This window comes from Sabethes cyaneus, chromosome 3 (genome assembly GCF_943734655.1).
Source record: "Sabethes cyaneus chromosome 3, idSabCyanKW18_F2, whole genome shotgun sequence".
NCBI classification, from domain to species: domain Eukaryota; kingdom Metazoa; phylum Arthropoda; class Insecta; order Diptera; family Culicidae; genus Sabethes; species Sabethes cyaneus.
In genome coordinates this window covers 131634217-131657499 of record NC_071355.1, presented here as the reverse complement: position 1 = coordinate 131657499, position 23283 = coordinate 131634217, and the positions used below count along the sequence as shown (strand labels likewise).

The following is a 23283-nucleotide window of genomic DNA, read 5'->3' as shown; positions in this document are numbered from 1 at the left end:
TATTTGTATGGGAGCCCCCCCCCCCCCCTCCTAAAGAGAGAAAGGTCTCAATTCACCATAGAAAAAATTCTTGCCTTCTGAAACCCCCATATGCCAAATTTGGCTCCATTTGGTTGATTAGTTCTAGATTTATGAGGAAATTTCCCAGGTAACCAATAAGCATTTCCAATGCAATTTAAATGCAAGCCAATAAGCATTTAAGTTGCCTTAAATGCTATTTTGGCAAAATATGCGGCTACTTTACTGCTAGCACTCTTATAGTGCTGACAATGCTTATTTACAGCTAGTTACCGACAAGAATTTAAATAGAATTTTGGATGCCAATTTACAACAGTTATGCAGTCAAAAGGCTGATAAACAGCAACCTGCAGTATAACCGCGGTTTAACCGAGATGTGTAATAGGATGTTTACACAATGTTGGGGGTATCACCAGTAGCGTGTGCTGGTGATCATTCTGACAAGTGACAAGCGTTCTACTGAGTAAGTAGTCACATCACATTTGGCGATCCTGCCTTTCCGGAAGGTTTGCAAGGTACGTACGGTTACATATGATCCGTTCCGAGTCATAGTGGTCTATTGACCATTTTTATCGAAAAAATACGTATTTATGGACGAAAGAGATGATAGTAGAATTAAAGGGTATAAAAAAAATTTGTTTTCTTTTATCGTTTTAGGTATTCTACTAAAACGCTCAAGTAAACAATAGGGTATGTATGGAGCAGACGACCCTGCACAAGGACTAACGAGCGCCGGAGAGTAGACGGGCTAATAATCATAACTAAAGAGAAAAAGAGCTACAACGCTATAACGATATACGTACGCGACGCGAGTGAACGCGTTTTTGTAATTATTCAAAGTTCAAAATAAAGTTTCAAATAATCAGAAACGGTGCGGACTTTTGGGTATGAAATGGGGAAGGCAAATGAGCGTCCAATATAGCTCTAGCCATCCCAAGCCCCTACCTAGCGCCTCCACGTGGCCATACCTGGTAATGCTCTATTGAGTAGCCAAGCTAGGAGGTGCGTTGCTGGGTGGTTCCCGGCTGCCTAGTCTCAAAACCGCGGTTTTGGGCAGACGGCGGAGCCACACGGCCTAGCTAATAGGTAAGCCTAATAAGTTATTTTAATTATTTTTTTCGTTTTAGCTTATGAAGCATCTCCTGCTATATAGTAAAAACTGGCCAAAACGAGTTTTAATACTGCACATGGATACCAGAATGAAAAATTAAATTAACTTTTAAAAATTAAAACTAAATAAGAAGCATTTATGGAACCCAAAGGACGCTACTCTATTCCATACGAAGGACTGCTGGTGAGATTGTTCTATTTTTATCATTTATACCACATTTCATCTTAATATCATATCATATATTAACAGTATTATTATTGATATCATAAATGTGGAAGGCTGGATGACGGAGTGGATTGCCAACCTGAATCCTTAAGGTCTGAAGCAAATATGGCACTTCTCAATTCAAAACAAACAAATCATCACGTGGGTTAAAGTTGGTATAGCGAAATTGATTATTACATGGAAGGATCCTAATGCTGGAAGGCGACTCTTATAACCCCGGAATGCGCACAAGTGCCTCTGCTTGTGGGTCCGCCCAATCCCTTTTGGCCCTTCTGTAACAGCATTAGTGTGAAATTCATTTGATAATCAAATTTGGATCTACTGTAATTCTACCCACATACATTGGCAAGTCCTTGAAATGATGGTGGCTTTCCCCTACTACTACTACTACTACTATCAGAAACGGTGCGGACTTTTACTCAATACATTTGGTCCTTCGACATCGAATTTACGCGCGGCGGATTACAGTTTTTCCTCGAGTTTTTCGTTAATTGAATAGCGCTTTGAAAATGTATATTTTTGCCGGTGAAAGTCGCATTGCTGATAATGTGGATGCTGCACAGCCACAGGACCTTCGGCTCTTGCATCGAATCCTATTCGGTACCGAAACCAAACTTAACTGGATAAGGTGAAAAGTGCAAAATTTTGAAAATTTTGATTTCGACATGCACTCTCCTCAGTTTGAGGTTAGGTTGAACCTTATAGAAAATGCTGATCTGAAAAATGTTGAAAAGACCTGTTGACCTACTCGAAATTCCAATTGGAAAAGATGATCCAATAGGAAAGCTGGCAACTGCGATAATGCAGCGAATTTGTATGTTTGGGCTACCAACCACGAGTTTCGATAAACCAGCCGTCGTTGATAAACCAGCCTACAGAATACGGATTTACGGACAAAAGTCGAGCTAGTAATCCATTTTCCAAAGAGCCATCCGTTGCTGATAGTAAAACGTCAAGCAGAACCGTGCACACTGATGCACGCGAAATTGGATGCTGAAAAAACATTAGCCGAGTTGGAAGAGGAACAAGCACGGGAAAAAAGGCAGCATGCCGAGGAGGTGCCGAAAGCCGAGATGGAGGTGAAAATTGCAGAGGCAGCATTGGCAGAAGAGTTGGTACAAACAAAGTCTGGTTCTGGTGACCCTCGAACTGACCAGTGGCTTCATAACGTGCAGGAGACAGATCCAGTAAATCGGGTGCAGCAGTGGATTTTGGATCTACAGACACAGAACAAACGAACGTCCTTTCGCCAGGAACAAAATCTAGTGGGAGCCATACAAGCCAGGATCGTATACGCCCACAAGTAAATTCCAGTGTAAGTAATGAAATTCTTCAAATCACCCAATCGATGCAAAGGATGTTGGCGAGAACTACAAGTGGACAATCGTTACCGAATTTCGATGGTAATATTAAAGAGTGGCCTTTTTTTTATTAACCAGTACCGTCTCACAACTGCAGCCGGAGAATACAGTGGAATTGAAAATGTGGTTCGGATGAATACATGTTTGACTGGAAAAGCAAGAGAAACTGTTCAACACATGCTTATGACATCAACGAATGCTGAAGAAATAATAAAAGCTCTAGAACTTCGTTTCGGAAGGCCGGAATTGCTATTACGTGTGCTTATTCAAGAAATAAAAACGCTTCCAGCCATTTCCAATTGAGAATCGTTTATTGACTTCGACGGTGTAGTACGAAATTTAACTGCTGGCATCAAAGGGTTAAAACATCACATTTATAACCCTGAGCTTCTTTGTGTGTTGCTGCAGAAACTTCCGCAGTATCAGGTGATGATGTGGGGTCAATACGTTACCGAAAATAAAATCATAGAGCCGACAGTGAACGACTTTGCAGAATGGGTACAACAAACAGTCAAGTATGCTTCATGCGCCAATTATACACTGGCGGAGGGAGGTATGTTCGAAGAGACAGCACGTACAAATAGCTTTAGCTATCGGCAAGACATTCGGAGAATGGAAATCAAATCTTGACCGGTTTGTCAAAAGGAAAACCATGATATCACGTCATGTAATATCTTTAAGGAATCGGATCCGAAACGTAGGTACCAACTAGCTATTGATAATAAGCTGTGATTCTGCTGTGTACGTTCGCATAGTGGACAATGTGAGAGAAGACAACAATGTCCTGTAGAAGGCTGTACTCGTTACCACCATGGATTGTTGCATAAGGGAGAGAAAACAAATATTCCGGTCACAGTACCGCAAAGTGGTGTGAACGCAGTTGCTCTCGGTATAGCTAGCCCATATCAAGCTCTTTTGAAGATTATACCTGTTCGTATTCGTGGTCCCAAGGGCACTACGATCGTACCCGCTTTGTTAGACGAAGGCTCTAGTTTGACGCTCATCGACTCTGCTCTTGCTCAATTTGTTGGGATAGCTGGTTACCGAAAACCATTGTGTTGTATTCTGATGGGTGGTTCGAAGCGATCGGACGATAATTCAGAGGTTGTACAGTTAGATATTGGACAGAAAGAACCAAAGGAACGGTTCGTTACGCTCCAAGGAGTCCGCACGGTGCATAATTTGGATTTGAACGGACAACGAGTTGACATAGCAGCAATGATTTCAAAATTTCCGTACGTGAAAACCGCCAACTTAGAATGCTTGGATGCAGAGATGCCATATTTTCTAAAAACATGTCTGGAACTGCTCGAAAACCGAAAAAATCGAGCAGTTTTCCGGCAACTCGAATTTTTTGGTTTGAAAATAATCTGTGAAAATCTGCACACTTTTTTAGGAAGTCTGTGAAAGTTTAAAGAGCTTCGAACAAAAATCTGCACCAAAACAATAAAAGTCATAAAAACTGCAAATATCTGCAAATTTATAATGATCTGCAAGACCGTTCCAAAAATCTGGAATTTGCAGACAAATCTGCAAGTCTGGTATCCCTGCTTGGAAGGTAGGCCTCCATTGTTACTGATAGGACAATTGCATATAAAAGTCATACAGGCGACTGAAGTGTATCAACCTGAACAACATGCCCCAGCGATTTCAAAATGTATGCTAGGATGGGCTGTACATGGACCATATAATGTAGACCAGCACGAATGACAAAGTGTCAACATTTGTTGTGACGGTGATGATTTACACAATCTCGTCGCTTCATATATTCTGTTTGAAAACATGGGCATCGTTCAAAGCAAAGTTGACCGTCAGCGCTCAGAAGATGACCGACGAGCGTTGAATAACATCGAACAATAAGCAAAATTCGTAAATGATCACTTCGTTGTCAATCTGCCATACAAAATTAGCAAACTATTTAGCCTAAACAGGATTTCAAAGTTCGCGATCAAAAATACACGGAAATAACGCTTGTAAAAAATGTCCCGCATAAACCAACCCAAACAAGAAATCGCATCAACTTGCTATCTTGTAGGTATATAAACTAATCATTTACAATGTATTGAAAGGTTATTATGCGTTGGCAAAGGTTTAGATTACGAAAATAATATTTTTCGAAACTTTGTACTTTTCGAGCTTCACGGGGTGAGATTGTGCCAAGCCATAATGATCGATCCAATTTGTGGATTTCACATAACAACAAAAATACGTCAGTATACACCGGCACACTGACATTCTTTACTATTGAGCACAATATTTTGATAGATTAGATTGCATCATCCATTTTGGAGCAAACAGCATCATAGGTCTGCTAAACAATTTAAACTAATTTATTCTTTTTCTCTGAAAATTTCAGATACTTTGAATAAACACTCTAATATAAGACGAATATATTATACCGTGTATAAACTGCCAGTTTTAAGGAGGGGGGAGGGGGTGGGATAGGCCACATGTTCTACGGCCGCGGTTTCTCGAGCGAAGTAATGGTTACTTTTGTTAAAGGATCAAATAGGTATGCCCCTTTAGGATACTCCCCTTCATATATCTCCCCCTTGTTAACCCTAGAAACGCTACTGGCTATATAAAGGCTGTCCATTGACTACGAATTTTTAGTTATTTCAGACCTCTCCGGGTTATTTTCGTTCATAATTTTTGTATGATACGTTGTTTTTGGTCGACCCCCTGCCCCTAATAGTCCACTTAGATCACGGACGGCCCCATGTGAACTACTTTATACTGATATTTATGTGTATTGTTTATAAACATGCTAATGTTCACTGTTTAGGTTTTTAGCCTAACTTTATGTTTTTGGCACAATTTCACCCCCTAGAAGGGGTGAGATTGTGCCAAAGTTCATGCACCTCCAGTAAAATTAGGATTCATTGTAACTAAACCATCTCTACGGTAGTTGTTAATTGCACAATTTAGTATATATTGACAGGTTTGAAATCAACTTAGTTCCTAAATTGTGTGTATACTGAGCTAAAGAACAAAAATATATGCTTTTTTGGCACAATCTCGCCCCGGATGACGGTATACAGAAAAAGTACATGAATACATTTCGAAAGGTTACGCTGTCCCAGTTACTGAAGATGAGCTAAAGGTGAAGCGACACAACTTATTGGTCCTTCCGCATTTTCCCGTCGTGAATCCAATGAAGCCAGGAAAAGTGCATGTTGTGTTTGACGCGGCTGCCAAATCTAGTGGAATGTGCCTAAACGATGCCCTCCCATCCGGTCCTGATCTTTTAAAGCGACAGTTGGGTGAGTTGATGCGGTTCCGTATGGGGAAAACCGGATTCATAGCGGACATTGCTGAAATGTTTCACCGTATCGAAATAGCAGATGAAGACTCCTGGTCGCAGTGTTTCCTGTACCGCGAAAATCCAGCCGAAACCCCGAGGACGTACCGTATGAAAGCCATGATATTTGGAGCAAATTCTTCTCCGTTTATTGCTCAATATATAAAAAATCTTAACGCCGAACGGCATGCTGCCACGTATCCAGAAGCTTGTGCACTGATTGTAAATGATCATTACGTTGATGATTAGTTGGGAAGCGAAGATGATGAACGTTGAGCAGCAGAACTGATTCAGGATGTTATCCAAGTACATAGAGCAGGCGGCTTCATCATTCGGAATTTTCGATGCAGTTCAAATGAAGTGACTAAAACAATACCAGTGGAGTTATGAGCAAGCGCTACTGCCTTTGAGGTTGGAGATTGTCAACGAGTTCTAGGCCTACTATGGGATAGTGAATGTGATTGATTTTTGTTTTCTTCCACGCTGGGTCGGATTGATTCAAAACTCTTGACAGGCGAACGTGTGCCTACTAAAAGAGAGATGTTGTTTGTAGTTATTGTCGCTTAACAACTAGAGCCAAGTGAGTAAAACTCATCTACCATAATTGAAATAACGATACAAAGTACGCGTTTAATTTGCAAAGTGATATAAATATCAATCGTGTCTGTTCAGATCAAATGCGTGTTCGTAATATTAGGGTTTATTGGTAAACCATAGGTATATTGCATATTCCAAAAACATACTCAACATCGGAGAATCAACTTGGCATACACACAGTAGAGATGGTCGGGTAGCGGAAAATTTACCCGAAACCCGCACCCGTACCCGTACCCGCCGGGTACGGGTCGGGTTCGGGTATTGAAAAAAAAATAATTTGCGGGTTCGGGTCGGGTACGGGTTCTTAATTTTTGGTTTTGAAAACGAGTACGGGTCGGGTCGGGTATCTATTGACCTCATTAAACACTAAAGATTGTCGGGTATCCGGACCCGTACCCCTGCCCGACGGGTTGCGGTCGGGTTCGGGTATCAAAAAAAATAAACTTGCGGGTTCGGGTCGTGCACGGGTTTTTATTTCTTTTCTTAATCGGGTACAGGTCGGGTTCGGGTATTCAAATTTTCATACCCGACCATCTCTAACACACAGGTCGTTGCTCTAAAGCGTGTACAATATCCGGAATAGTGTATGACTAGTTCGTGTAATGCGAAACAACGATATTTTGTACCATGGGCGTAGCGACGGGGGGGGGGAGAAGAAAATTTGTTCTACACTTTCAAGCTTGAAATTTCACAACCATCAGTTTAGAGCAGGACCCGACAACGTCACTTTCAATTGCAAATCGTCACTCGACAATGAAGCAATGAAGCTTCTTCAATCAGTGTCAGTAAAACGGGTTTAACTTCAGCATGACGATCGGTTTTAAAGTTTCATTTTCACTTTTCTATCAAATATTCAGTAGAAGTTCAGTAACTTTTAACGCAAATGAAGTGAATTTGCGTAACATTTCCTATATGTATGTCCACGCATGTAATATTCAATTTTCGTGCTTGACTTTCAATTGTCGTCACTTGGAACAGTCACCAACTTCAGCTAAAGCTTGCTTGAAACGTTCTGTTCAATAAATGAAACCAGTCGCTTCATGTATGATGCGAATTTGAGAGAAAGTCAGCTTCATTTATTTGTTTCGACTATGCCGGGTCCTAGTTTAGAGCACAAGAAAATTTACAGGGCTGGTTGTACGATCCTCGTCAGCAGCCTAGAGTCGGGATGGTTCGTGCTGTTTTAAGCTTCATTCAACTTGATTTAGGGTTACTCGTCGCTCATTTCGCAGGCGTTTCTGAACTTAACTTTAAAAAATAAAAAATGTCGGTTAGACTCGGTCAAGCCATATCGCACGTTGAGTCCCTCTGTTCTGGGTGACGGTGGGGTTGTTGAATATAACCGTTTTCCTTACGACGTATCCTGCCGTAGCTTACTGACTATTGCCAAAACCATTGGTAGTCTCCTCAAGTAGTGTCCTTTGATTCATGCACCTGCGTCACTCTTCACTTCCAGCTTGTACTCCGCCAAATATCGTCCGCAAGGGCGTGTATGTCCTCAGTGCGCATTGTTAAATCCCTAAAAACTATCGGTCTAGTAGGGGGTTTGTACATTGTCAGCTTCGTACGGCGGCTTATGCCTCTTGATCGTACCGTATTGCGAAGGGCAAAGTAGACTCGATGTCCTTGTGAATACGTCGCTGGATCTCCTCCTTTGTTTTGTGTTGCTGTCCGCGGTCACCAGCGATCCCACAAATCTACCACTTCAGGTTCGTCGTTGTCAACAATTACCGTCCGCGAAAAGCGCGCGTTGGTCTCGTTTGGACCTCTAACATGATAGAGATATCTAACATGTTTGTCTTCGACGCATTTATTCTATGCTCAATCCTCCTGGACTCTGCTTTCAGTCTAGCACAAATGGCCTCCGCCGTGATAATGTTTCTGGCTTTAATATCAAAGCGCAAAGCCTGCGTAATTTGCTACAATTACTGAAAATCAAACTTCTCGATTGGATATCTGCTTGTCGAATTACCCCCTCAAGAGTGATCTTGAAAAGCATGCAGGATAAGTTGTCAGCTTGTTTCGACCCTGGCCGCGTCTCGAAGGTACTCGATCCTATGGACTCTTACAGCCTCTCCCAGCCGAGATTCAAACACACAACATGCCTCGATGTCAACTTAAAAGCAAAATTTTAACATTTCTCTTATTTTATTTTAATTCGATTTTTTTGTCAAATGAATAGCTTTTAACTGAAAATAATTCTCCATTTCTTGAATAAACTGCATAAGTTTAGGCTATATTCGATTTTTTTTGTAAAACCCCCCCAAGAAACTTTTCTGGCTACGCCCCTGTTTTGTACAATTTTATTTTTGCTAAATATTTGGATACAATAGTTTGTAGAGTATTAGAGTAAAGATGAGTATTGATATAGCAACTAAGACTTTATTACCTGTAGTTCAGATATGGCTTAAACGGTATTTTTGCCATAAGCCTCGTTTAAAAACCCAAAACTATATTCGAAATACGAAGCAAACTTGGGGAATTTAACAGTAGAAGAAGGGAAGGAAGACTCACTCCCCATTGTTAACTTATCGGAGAAAGTGTATTCTAGCAGAAGGATCAAATTAATAGTCTCGCTTATTTTTAAATTAATGATGGAAAAATAATATTTTTATAAATTTTGAGAATAAATAAACTTTACATAATTTTGAGCGCTAATAAAATGACATATTGAGGGATACAGCATTCACAAATTACAATTGTGGGAAAATCAAGGAATAAGTATTATTTATTGCATTGAAAAAAAAAGTGTTACCACTTTGACTATTGATTTTATCAGAAATTTGAAAAACAGGTTTTATTATTTTGACTATTGAGCTGACGGCAGCCATAGTAAGGGATAATATAATAATTAACTAATTCTCGTTATTAGACATAATAAGGCAATAATACTGAAGAATTGATTGCACAACTTTCATAATTAGAGAGATTAGGGAAATAAGATAGAGAATTAACTTAACAAAAGTAAAACAGAGAATAAATTTTAATACATGTAACGCTTCAGTATAACGTTTTAGTGCTTTGCAACTAATTAAGACACATTCATCTTAGAGTCACGCAGACAAGTAAAACTAAGAAATGTAGAAAACAAAATTCAGTTTATGTCCTATGTCATTCATTTCCAGTACAAGAAGTTTCTAAATTCAGTGCGAAGTAAACGCGCTACAATAAACAATTCCTAGGAGCGATGAAGATATCGCAAAGGCACCAACCCGGCAAATAGTACAAAAAAGTAAAACGCAATTCGGAGGGCATCTACTTCCCAAGTCGTGTGAACAAGGCAATATTCACACCCTATACATATACACTATAACTATACAGTGTGCATTAGAAAAACTTAAAGGTGGTCAAGCATAGAACTTGGCATTATTAATACACCACGAAACACTATTTCGTCCAGCAAATAGACAAAAAGTTAACACAGTTTAGTATCGATAAGCATCTCGATATACGAAGTACGCAGAGTGAAAGCCAGAAGAGAGAGAGAGAGAGAGAGAGAGAGAGAGAGAGAGAGAATTAAAATTTTCCAGCTAACGTACCCTCGCAAAATCTGTTTCCAAATTCTTCGACCTCATTCGAAAGGGGGATCTGCAGCGACAGTGCCCAGAAGCCTGCCCGTACGGGTAACATTGACAAACTCTAGCATTGACGGTTAACATTGACCGAAGCTTTCGCGACAGCGAAAAGCACCTTTCGGTGCGGTTTTTGTAAAGTTTATTTCTCTGACCGTTTCAGGGGCAAGTGCAAACGTTCGCATATGGAACAGAACAAACATTGCACGTCGAACGTGCGATGTGAGTTAGCTTAGTACATGTGTGAGAGGTTTCGCGCGCCACCTGAAACTCTCATAGAACTAAAGCAAAGTTCCGCTCTACTCCCTTTTTCTTTTTTTCTCAACAGCTGTTCTAGTACTTCTTACTACGAACAATTAAAAGCTGATATAAATACCAGCGGCGACGCCGCGAGCGGGGGTTGTTCGTTCGTTCCGTTTTACGGACAGTTTTTAGTGGTAAAAATGTAGGTTTAGAGAGAATTCCGTGTTCCGTTAGAAGTTAAGAACTGTTCGTGTGAAAGTGTAGAGGTTTGAAGAGTTTTTGTTCCGTGTTAAAGTAGAATTAAGTAGGATTTTAGCACGTCAATAAAGTTTAAGCTACATATGGACCCTTGTAATTCCCTACATCTGGGCACTGACGCTGCAGTTATGTCTATATACGAGCCGTTAGGATTTGTTACAACACTGACTATTCGTGGGCGTATTTTAATGCAAAAAGTTTGGCGATGTGGCATTGGCTGGGACGATCAGTTGGATGGAGAAACAAGACAGAAGTGAATATGTTGGTTACGTCATTTTAAAACCGTTACTGATGTGCAAGTTCCTCGTTGCTATAGCAGAAATATTGAGGATAGCGATAGAGTCGAATTACACATTTTTGGTGACGCAAGCTCGAAGGCCTTTGCAGCAGTTGGCTATATACGGGTTGTATAAAAGGGCTCCTGTCAGTTTGACGTTGCCTTCGTTGCATCGCGAGCTAGAGTAGCTCCAGTGCGTTCTATGACAATTCCAAAGTTGGAACTCCAAGCAGCGTAATTGGGGTATCGTCTTTCGTTGCTAATACAAGAGGAAATGCGCGGAAAAATAGAAAAAGTGTATTATTGGACCGACTCGAGAACAGTAATTTGCTGGAACACCAAAAAGGCACTAAAGGCGTTTGTTGCAAATAAAGTGGGTGAAATATTGGAGCGGTCTACGCCAACTGATTGGAGATCTATTTCCACAACAGACAATGTAGCAGATGAAGGAACGAGAGATACGGGACTGGTAAATCTGCAACCGACTGGAAGATGGTTTCAAGGACCCGAGTTTTTACAGCGAAATGAACGATACTGGCGTGCATGTTCAGATCCTGAAGAAACGCTTGAGGCACATCATGAATTTTCGGATGAAGTGATTGCAGTCAACATCGTTACTGAGTTAAATGTAGAATTACCAGATGCATTAAGGTTTAGTAAGTGGAGACGGCTGATACGTGCAACTGCATATTTCTACAAATTCATCGAAGTTTGGCAAAAGAGGGACAAGTTACCATTAACACCGGACGATGAAGAAGCAGCGGTTAAACGTTGGATAAAGTTTCTACAGAATGAACAATACTCAGAGGAAATTAAAGCATTACGAAATGGCAGTCAACTGAAGCAGTCAAGTAAATTAATCAAGTTATCTCCAATTTTAGATGCTGATGGAATCATGCGGGCGGGTGGTAGATTGATGAATGCGAAAACCTATGCGGCAACGAGAAATCCCATAATCCTGGATGGAAATAGTTCTGTAATAAGGTTGTTAGTGCTGCATTATCACTGTCGGGCTAACCATTCTTGTAGAGAGCTTGTTTTGAATGAACTGAGACAGAATTACTGGATCGTTAGGGTTAGGAGCGTATTTCGTACGGTAATTTATAACTGTCAACATTGTAGAAAGATGAAACCTCAAGTATTGCAACCTGCGATGAGCCAACTCCCCGATTGTCGCCTTCAATCATACTGTCCACCATTTTCGTACTGTGGTATGGACTATTTTGGCCCATTTGAGGTCACTGTTGGGCGTCACAGAGAGAAAAGATATGGCGTGTTATTTACGTATATGACGACTCGGGCCATACACGTTGAGATAGCACATTCTTTAACTGCAGACTCGTGCATTTTGGCGCTCCGTCGTATGATCGCCAGACTACTATCGTAAACCAGAGGAAATTTATTCCGATAATGGAACGAACCTACGAGGAGCAGATCCGGAACTGAGAGAAGCTTTAGATCACCTGAGTTTCTCGGATATTAAAGATGCAGTACTACTTCGTGGAATCAATTGGAAGTTTAATCCTCCCGCAGCGAGCCACATGGGAGGCGCATGAGAGCGGTTCATAAGGAGCATCCGCTTTGAGAGAGACCCTCAAGGAACGAGCCCTGCGACAGGAGGTATCCCAAGTAACAATCCAATAGCAAATTGGTCTTATTCATTTCTTATAGTAGTTTTATCAGAGCATTTCAAAGTCTGCTAGATTTTATAGTGTTTCTCCTCAAGTGCATTTTATCTTATTTGACTAACATTTCTGAAATATGACTGAAGGAGACTTGAAGAATCACCCATAAAACTAAATTATCAATAAGTGTAATTCACCTTATAAGGGCTTTTAAAGGAAACTTCATTTTTGCTTAAAAACGACGCTCCTTAAAACTTAACAATAATTTTGACAAAAACTTATGACATTCTTCTGCAAGATTCGTTTATCTTAACAATACTGCCAAAAAAACTATCTTAAAATCGTATATTCTTGAAAGAGAAATTATACTCTTGAATAAGAACATTCTAACGTAAACAACTAATCTGTCAAACTGGGCGTCTGAACCTGGAGAAAATGGAAGAATACAGATCTTTTAAGCGAAAATCTGTGTAATATTTTGAAAACTCTTTCATATGAACAATCAGCGAAGTCACAAAACAATAAAGATCTTAGGACTAACTGAACTGGGGAAGGATAGTGCCGGTAATGATGCATTTGCCAGAGGCGGTGCGGGTTTCCCCTAGAGCTTTTCGTATTTTTTAAACTAAATATAGAGTTCATAAGTCAGATGTCTTTGTATGGAAAATGTTTGAAGGTACTGAAGCAGTTGAAGCATAATCTTTAAAAACAGTTGTACCGATTGTAAATTAAACGCTTGGAACTGCCGTGCAGTCCAAACAGCACAAACAGCACAAACAACACGTTACGTCGATACTTCGTTGATGTTTTCTTTGTTTATACTAGAATGGTTATCTTGCAAAAACTTGGTGTCCTCAAGTAATTCAAACAGTTCTTATTCAAGCGCAACTTGTCTTCTTCAAGAATACAATAAGTATTGATGAACTTATCGCGCTGTTGAAAAATTTTTCTTTGTCTTGGGCAAGAAATGTTAGTCTAATAAGCGCTTTCGGGTTGATTTGGATAAAACCATTGAAAAAATGGCGAACAGGGCTATTTGGATTACTTTTGAAATTGTAGTCAATTGCTTATGGGCGCTTATAAATATGGTATTATGCAATACCATTAGTGATTTTATCTTTTTAAATAAATATTTAGACATATGAAAGCCTTTTTGCCACAATTAGTCAAAAATTTGGTAACTATCAACTTCTTCATGAAATCATTAATTTCTACCTTTGGTATACTATAACAAAGGTTTAAAAATTGGTCGAAAAACACAAAGTTGATCCGGGGCCCGGAGGGCCGAGTCACATATACCAATCGATAAGGTTCGACGAATTGAGCAATGTCTGTGTGTGTGTGTATATGTGTATATGTGTATATGTGTGTGTATGTGTGTATGTGTGTATGTGATGCTTGATTTTAGTCGTCTGTTTCTCGGAGATGGCTGAACCGATTCGTTTGCTATTACGCTTATTTGAAAGGTGTTATAACCTTGTAGATCACTATTGAATGGTTTTGCGGTCCGACATTTTGTTTAAAAATTATAAGCAAAAATGTTAAAATTACGTGATATGATTTTCTCCGGAACCGCTCAACCGATTTCAACAATTTTAGTATCAAATGAAGGCTCTTGCTACTGTAAATTTTTTGGGAGAGTTTTATCGAAAACAATCAAGCGGTTCAAAAGTTATGGTTAAAAATGTGTTTTTTCAAGGTGTCAATTAGTCGAACGTTTCTCAGAGATGGTCAAACCGATTTATGCGCTATTAGTCTCATTTGGTAGGTAATATAGCCTCATAGACCACTATTGATTTGTTTTTTGATTGGACGTTTAATTTGAAAGTTATGAGCAGTCGTGTACAGCATAAAAAAATTTACAATTATTCATAACGATTTTAACCAGATAATTAATCAGATTTCAATTATCTTAGAATCAAACGAGAGGCCTTAACGCTGTGAATATATCTGCCAAATTTCATTAGAATTGGCTTTACCAATCAAAAGTTATTTGAAAAACATTGATGAAATTATTTAAGCAAACTTTACTGATATGAACCAAATAGAAAAACACGTGATCATGTGCTCTAGAGCGCAAAAATGCTTAATTTTACAGGTAGTGTGTCTTTGAAAGAGTTTATTTAACAAATATGGCGTAACTTTCTACACTATTAGGGTGACCGTAAATCTAGCTATTAGGGTGTTACAAATTTTTGTGCTTTAAATGCGTCCAAAAAAGTACAGTGTCTCCACGAAAGTTGCAGAACACAATAAAATAAACAACTTTGCTGTACTATCTACCTCTTACTGGTTGCGAAGAGTAACGATTTTTTTTAAAATGCAGCGAAAATTGAAAAATTGAGATTCGCAATTTAGATAATTAATTTTTACACGTCAAAACAAAAATCAGCCAAATCGGTCCTCTAGATACTGAGATACACGCACCGTCGCTGAAAACATGTGGTTTCGAGGAGAGCGTTTAAACTATTGTATGTACAGCATTGCAAATAAAAGGGAGACATTTTTTGATTGCTTTCAAATATTATGCAAATTTATCAGTACACATACAGTACACAGTACATACACATGCATATGTATTGATGATAACTACCATAGTGAGTGTTATCATAAAGTTTAATTATGTTCCGAAGGCGTGTCGAATTCTATCTCAAATGACAAATGATATGGTGTAACAAAGGTTCCTTTCACCAATAGGTGGATTGAATCGGGTTTTTTTTATTAATTTAATTTTTCAATAATCTAGCAAAAATAACTGGCGCGTTAAAATTTTCTAACTTTCATGCCACAAAACATCGACAAACCGAGTGTGGCATGAAAGATTTCTGATTTATGAGCAACAAAGCAGCTGCTTTTATCACCATTTTTATTTTCAATTTTCATTTTTACCCATTTCGAAATAGCAATATCTGCGAATGCTTATAACTTATAGCTCTTGGGCAATTTAAAACATTTAAGGCTGTGAAAAGTGTATGATGTCTTGCAAGTGTTCTTTGAAGAGACATCCATAAAATCATCAACACTTGTGGCGGTTTTCTTTTTGTTTCAAGCGACTCTTGGAAGTCATTATAAATCGATATCGATAAGAATTACAAGTTTTAAAAGGATCTTTGGAAATTTTCTTGAGAACCTTCTTTAGTGTGGGCCTCCCTCGCCTTATAAGAGTTTTATGGCTGTTTTATCGCAGTTTTGTAGAATTACAAGTTTTGGAAACCTCTTCACGTGCACCTTAAAATTGAAATTGTTACTTGGGATTGGAAACGGTGTTAGCTGAAGCTGAACATCTAGTTAACACCAGACCGTTGACGTATGACCCTGCCGACGTGAACGATCCAGAAGCTTTAACCCCGAACCACATTTTGACTGGTGCTACGAGTAATGTACAATCACCAGGAGTGTGTGATCAACACGACCTCGATTGGGGAAAGCAATGGCGAAAGGCACAAGCACTAATTGCTTTGTTCTGGACACGATGGCTTAAGGAATATTTGCCAACCTTGATTCCTAAACAGAAGTGGACAGAGCAACGATGTGATTTAAATCCAGGTGATATTGTTTATATAACAGACATGCTTAACGAACGCGGAAGGTGGCCGATGGGTTTGATTGAACAGTGTTATCCGGGGCAAGATGATATAGTTAGAGTGGTTGATGTGAAGACATGCTCGGGGATCTATCGACGGCCAACTACCAAACTGAGAAAGATCCGTGTGGAAGGCAGTGAGCGACCGTGATGACAAACCAGTATCACACCGGGGGGGAGTATGTATGGAGCAGACTACGACCCTGCACAAGGACTAACGAGCGCCGGAGAGTAGACGGGAGAGAAAAGCTAATAATCATAACTAAAGAGAAAAAGAGCTACAACGCTATAACGATATACGTACGCGACGCGAGTGAACGAGTTTTTGTAATTATTCAAAGTTCAAAATAAAGTTTCAAATAATCAGAAACGGTGCGGACTTTTACTCAATACAGGGTAGATGCTCCAGTAGTTGTGGTAGTACCGTGAAAGCACCTAATTCCGATCACCTAAGGCATGATTCATCTTTGAATCCTCACTAAAAAATAATTTATTTACGTGGGATGTGTCTTTAGCAAGTATTTTCAATTATGTTTCATGGAAAAATATTAAAATGCCTAAATTATTTACCGAAAATAACAAAAAATGCATCAAAGTATGATGTATCAGTGCACCTAATTCCGATCATCAATTTTAATCTAATCTATCTATATCTATATATCTAATTCCAATTACGTCATGATAAGCTGTTAAAGTATAAAACTATAGTCAGCTTCTACCAAATGAATCGGAAATGCTTTGAGTTTATATTTTCTGAAGACCATCTCCCTACCAGCCATCTTCTGCTTGCGTTAATGATCATTATTAGCATTAGATTAATATTCATAAAAATTGTGTACCCGACCGCTCGACAAGCGGATTATGAAACTTAATCGTTCTTTTATCTTCGTTCAACTTTTACAATTGCAATAAAATTAGGTTACATTCGACGTTTTCATAAAGTTTTGATCAAAAGTAATAGTAAAAATCAAATCAGAAAGGTTGTGTTCGAGACATGACCGCGTAGTTGGCGTAGAACTACGTTAGGCTGGTTTTCGCGAAGAAACCTCGAATATTAAAGAAAACTTTTTACACCATATTGGTATATATGTAGCATAAAAAAGCGTAAATTGAGAAAAAAAAACAAACAGCATAATAATAATATTATCTTGCTTAATAAATTGTATCGTATTTTTGGTGGGTGAGCTATTTTGTGATATCAAAAACGAATATTTTTACCAGTGCCAAAATCAGAGTAATTCAGTATAGAAATCTGCCTCACGCATCCAACTATTAACAAAGTTCTAGGAGAAAACTTAAGTCCTCAATATAATATATTATTGTTACAAATTACAATAAGAGAACAGGCATTAATAAGATAGTCCGTAACTACACTGTCGCTGTCGCTTGTTTGTAGCATTAGAAAAGCAAAAAGTCTGAGCCTCGTGGTACGGCACTGGTCTAATAAGCTAGACGTCACATGTTTGAATCTCGACTGAAAGAGGCTGTAAAAGTCAAAGGATTTGTAGCACTAGTCCTACAGTTGTCCCGTACTCTTGCAGCTGGCTGCGAAGACTGTGCTGTGCTTTGATAGTAAGCAAAAAAAACACGTCACGTAACTGTATGAGCAACATGCAATGTGTGTGCAAAAATTGAATGATTTGGCGGGTGATCGAAATCTAGTTTTGGTGGTTGGAGATTACAACCTTCCACACTTATGTTGGGCACACGATGAGAATTTAAATTCTTTGCTCCCGATAAATGCCTCGTCCGAACAAGAAGTTGTTGTTGTTGAATCAATTTTGTCAACTGGGTTATTTCAAATAAACAATTTAACTAACTTCAATGGCAGGCTTCTCGATCTAGCCTTTATTAGTGACAACAGTCGTGTGGAATTGTTGGAGCCACCGTTACCGCTGCTTGCAATCGACCAGCACCATCGCCCCTTTGTAATAATATTTGAACTTGCTGACGAGAAGATAAATAGTTCTGATAGTGTGGACCCACTTGCTTTTGACTTTAAGCGATGCAATTTTGACATAGTTAACAATCTAATTGCAGAGACCCGTTGGGATGAATTTCTTGCTGGTTGCAATATTGATGAAGCTGTATCACGATTATATGAGCGCGTATATGGTATACTAAGGGATGTTGTCCCGGTGAAGCAAAAATTTTGTCTGCGTGGTTGTAAAAAGCCGTGGTGGAATAATCAACTTCAGCGTCTGCGAAATCGACTCCGTAAAGCAAGGAAAAAGTTTTTTCGATGGAAAGATGAAAGGCACAAAGCTTTGCTGCGTGACATAGAGAGCGAATATAACTCTTTGCATGCGCATTGTTTTAGCTGTTACATTCGTCGCATGGAAGATAACATCAAGCATGACCCCGCATCGTTCTGGACCTATGTGAAAAATCGGAAACAGCAAGGCGGAATCCCTCAACGTGTGCACTACAACGACAGCTCGGCGGAGTCACCACTGCACTATGGTCCAGAAAGCGATTTTAGACAGACAAAAATGATTGCGCCTAAAGGGAATATTCTAGCTCAATGAAGTCTTCGGCAACTTTTTGAATGAAAACATGACGCATCTTTTGAAAGGGTCGTCCAATGTTCAGATGATACCGTAACAACAATTCAAGTAATAATTTTTTAAATAAGTTTGTTTTCCATTTTTTAGTTTCAAAACATTAAAGATAGATTAATTTCCCATAACTTTTCTAAACATTTCAAATTTCTAACTCTTACGTATTTTCAGCAGTGGACGTTTGTTTATGGACGACCCGTAAAATCATATTTCCTCTTATAACTCATTTATCTCAACAAATAGCTCAATATGATGTTCTACAAAAATTTGTATACGTAAGAGAAGAATATTTTTGCAGAAGACTGTTTTGCTTTATCTTTATGAGTTAATAAGTTATAGCCGAATTCAGGTTAAAAACAGACCAATTTTACTGAAGCATAACTCAAAAAGCGGCAAACGGATCTTGATGAAACTTTGGCGATTTAATATACACATATGCATAAAGTTTTTAGCAAAAAATGGTAGAGGTGTTATTTTTTTAAAAAAAGATAAAATTCTTTGAATTTTATGATTTACTATAGCTAGAATTGTCGTTTTCTTCATAGATTCACATTCAAGTAATCAAGTATGCGACCACGGAATACTATACACAACAAATATACTGGCAATAACCATGGTTGATACTAAAATAGTGAATGCATTCAAAGAGTTACATTCGCAATCTTGTTTTTAAGCGAAAAAACTAAAAGAATGTTTAATAATAACCTTGAATTAAACGATTTTTACGATCCCTTTAGATACTAACACGGACTTTTACTGTTATACGCGTATATTCGCAATATGTTTTGAATGTTTTTTGAAAATATTTTATAGACTAAAAATAACTGCGATGTGAAAAACGACGAAGATGAAGCAGAGCTGCGGAAAACTTATGATTTGCGCGTAATCGAACTACTTACGAAGGAAATTCCACTAATTGTTATACTTTTCGGGAAATTTACCATTGAAATTCAAGACGAATTCTATTATGATTTTTAAATCCATTTAAAACTATAAAATTAACAATGGAAATAAATCGGGATTTTTTTTTCTTTATTTTCAATCTTAGTATTCCACTGAAACGCTCAAAAAACTTCAGTCAATTTCAACATTTATTAAATATACACCACGTTGATTTATTTGAGCGAATGCACGAGATGCTAATAATTATTAGCAAACATATAACTAACCCTTTAACGGGTAGACTTCTGTAGATAGTTTTTGCTTTGAGAGTCTTAGAGCCATATATGAAATTTATTCTAATTGAATAACACAATATCTGTGCTGAGAATAGATTGACATTTTGGCATCAGCATTGCAACATTCTGACTATGCGTTTAAGAGTTCTTATGTTTTAAAATCAAAAATTCAGGAAAATTGTGACGAAAATAATTGCACGATTTTTGTCAATTTTTACTTTTGAAAACATAGGACATCTAAAACAAAATGTTCGACCTCAAAAATATTCAGTGATGAACTACGCACTGAGTTTTGTAATATTTGGAAAAACAAGGATTGGATATGAAACCCAAAATAAAGATTTTATAATATGCCTTAACTGTTGCTAGTCCAGATTATTACTCAGTCTTTGTTCGGCTATCAGCGAGTTCACATCGTTTTGTGCAATTGGCGATTATTCGATTCGATTGACTATCTACTTTCACGGATACCCTCTTCCCCGGGACGCATATTGGAGAGTTGTTGTATATTTTGTGCTTACGGCGCTGGTTCATATAGCTCGTCGCGCAAAGTGGTGTTTTTCGCGTGGGCCAATCTTGGCATACCACGGAATAGGTTTTGACGGTACTTAAGACTGGTCAAGGTCGTCCATTTTAAACAATAGTGTTGAACAATACTGTGCTGAGTGGTACAGGGAGAGAAAGTATATAAACTCTGAGTGACATTTTCTTTGGTCTTTCTACGACTAGTTATCAAAGTGTTTGTAGTGTTGAGGTTTTAACAAGCGTCATTCCCCCGTCGCTATGGCGACCGGAGGGTTTCGTAGGGGAGAGAACTTCCCAGTGCTAGGCTCTCCCCCTAGAAGTGGTGATGAAATCAAGTTCGCTCTTGTGGAACGCGATGGTGAGAACCCGTCCCTGACCGGTGTTTCACCCTTCGTTATACATCGCTCCATTATTAGTGTGATCGGTGACGTTGAAGATTCGCGAACAGAACAAAGTGGGGCTAGAATCATTCTCAAAGTGAGAGGCTCTCGAAAATTTGAGAAGCTACTGAACATCACTACACTTTTCGATGGAACAAAGGTAAAAATCACTGAGCACCCAACGCTCAATTACTCGAAAGTAGTCGTTTACGCACCGGAGCTCATCGGTATGCCTGAAAAGGAACTTTGCGATGAGTTAAAAGATCAAAAGGTTACGAAAGTTGAAATGATAAAAAACACAGGTAATTTTATTCTCACGATTCGAAGTAGCACTGCTCCGTCAACAATAGCCTTCGGTTTTTCAAAGAAGATTGCAAGAACTTATTATCCACGTCCCATGCGCTGTTTCAAGTGTCAGAAGTTTAGACACATTGGAGCAAAGTGTAATGGACAACAAAAATGCAAGAACTGTAGCGAAAATTTTCATGGAGATGAAGTCTGTACTCGTCCAGCAAAATGCGTCAATTGCTCACAACCTCATCCATCTACATCATCCGAATGCCCTATTTTTAGAGCAGAAATGCAGATTGTCAAATTGAAAGTCGACCACGATGTACCTTACCCTGTTGCTCGAAGGATGTTCCAAGAGGAATTTGGAAACAAGTCCTATGCCGAAGCATCTAAATCTCAGCCTAGCTCTAGTTCTGCCCCAAGTACCAGCATCAGTTCTTTTCCACGTCGTAGCTGTGGTTGCAAATGTCTCTGCCAAACTACTACTCTAGATTCCTCCCAAACTAAACCATATAGTTCTGCCTCTATTGAATACAATACAAAGATTGCTTTTCCAAGCAATAACAATACTAATTTAAAACCCCGTGAAAATCAGTTCGAAGCCTACTCTGGTTCAGGCATTGGTAAAGATAATGAATTTTTATCTAATAATGACATTAATACTAAATCTGATAACAAAGTTACAAAAAATAAAAACAAAAAGAAATCAGATCCAGTTCAACCTAAAATTCAGACGCGCAAACAAAAATTAATATCATCCTCTCAAAAGACGGTTCTCCTAAACAGCCTTCAAAAAAACTTCGAACGCAGTCTAAATCCCCAGATCACATGTCATCATGTTCCTCAGAAGCTTTTCATGAAACTGATGTCAATATAGATATTGATGCGATATAATCGCAATCTAAAAATAAGGGTACCCCTCTCCCCTCCTTTTTTCGCATTCACCATCCTCCAATGGAATATCAATGGAGTAAACCCACAACGAAATGAGTTAAAATATTTATGCCACAGCAACAACCCTCATCTCATTGCTTTACAAGAAACGCATCATAAGACTCCAATTCAACTAAAAGGTTATACGCTGTATGATAAATCAGGTCCAGGCTATTCTTCCTCTTGGGGAGGTGTAGCAATTGCAATAACAAATGATTATCCTCATAGCTCGATACGCTTATCAACCACCTTACAGGCAGTTGCTATACAGGTAACTCATCCGTTTAAAATATGCATTGTTTCATTGTATCTTAGATCTGGTCACTGGAACAAGACTGAATTAACTCAGCTTATAGAAAGTCTACCAACACCATTTTTGATCTTAGGTGATTTTAATGCCTCCCATCCAGCTTGGGGCAGTCAAGAATCGAACACCCCTGGAAGGGTTGTTTACGAAGTAATAACAGAAAATGACTTGGTAATTCTCAATGATGACTCAGGAACACATTTTTGCAGCACCTCGGGAAATATTACAGCCATTGATTTATCGTTAGCTAAAGGATCTGCAGTTTTAGATTATCATTGGGACGTATTACCGGATCTTTATAGTAGCGACCATTTTCCAATCAAAATTACATTAGGAGAAGATAGTGCTGTCACACTCAGACGACGGAAAGGATGGTGTACTCGTAGGGCAGATTGGGAACAGTATGAAATGTTGATTGATATGGAGCTTCCCCCGGGTTCAATGGCCATTATACCAGAAATTAATGACGCTATCATTAAAGCCGCTAGTGAGTCTATTCCGCAAACCAGTGAAATTGTTAACAAAAGAAATGTACCGTGGTGGTCTCAAGATGTTCATAATGCCGTAAAGAAAAGACGAAAAGTCCTCCGTGCTCTTAGGCGAATAAGCAAGAACGATCCTCGGTATAGTAGGTTCCTCGACGAATTTAAAACAGCCCGCAGTGAATCAAGAAAAACCATAATTAAAGCTCAAAAGCAATCGTGGTCCGATTTCACATCTTCGTTCAATACAGACGCTCCCATAAATGTGTTGTGGGATAAGGTGCGCTCCTTGAAAGGAATAAACAGCAATACAAAAACGAGAATCGTTCAAACTCCTAATGGTAGTTCTAGTGATCCCATCACTGTTGCTGAAGTTTTAGCAGATCATTTTTCAAAAGTATCGGCCGATTCTTCATACGACCCCGAATTTCTAAAAAGAAAATTACGTCAAGAGC

The 23283-nt window shown here is 38.8% G+C and overlaps 1 protein-coding gene across 1 annotated transcript in view; it reads right to left on the bottom strand.

Moving 5' to 3' along the window:
* Positions 1-23283, bottom strand: part of LOC128744251 (cullin-2) — a 300626-nt gene that overhangs the window by 89310 nt on the left and 188033 nt on the right. The gene's annotated exons all lie outside the window — the stretch shown is intronic.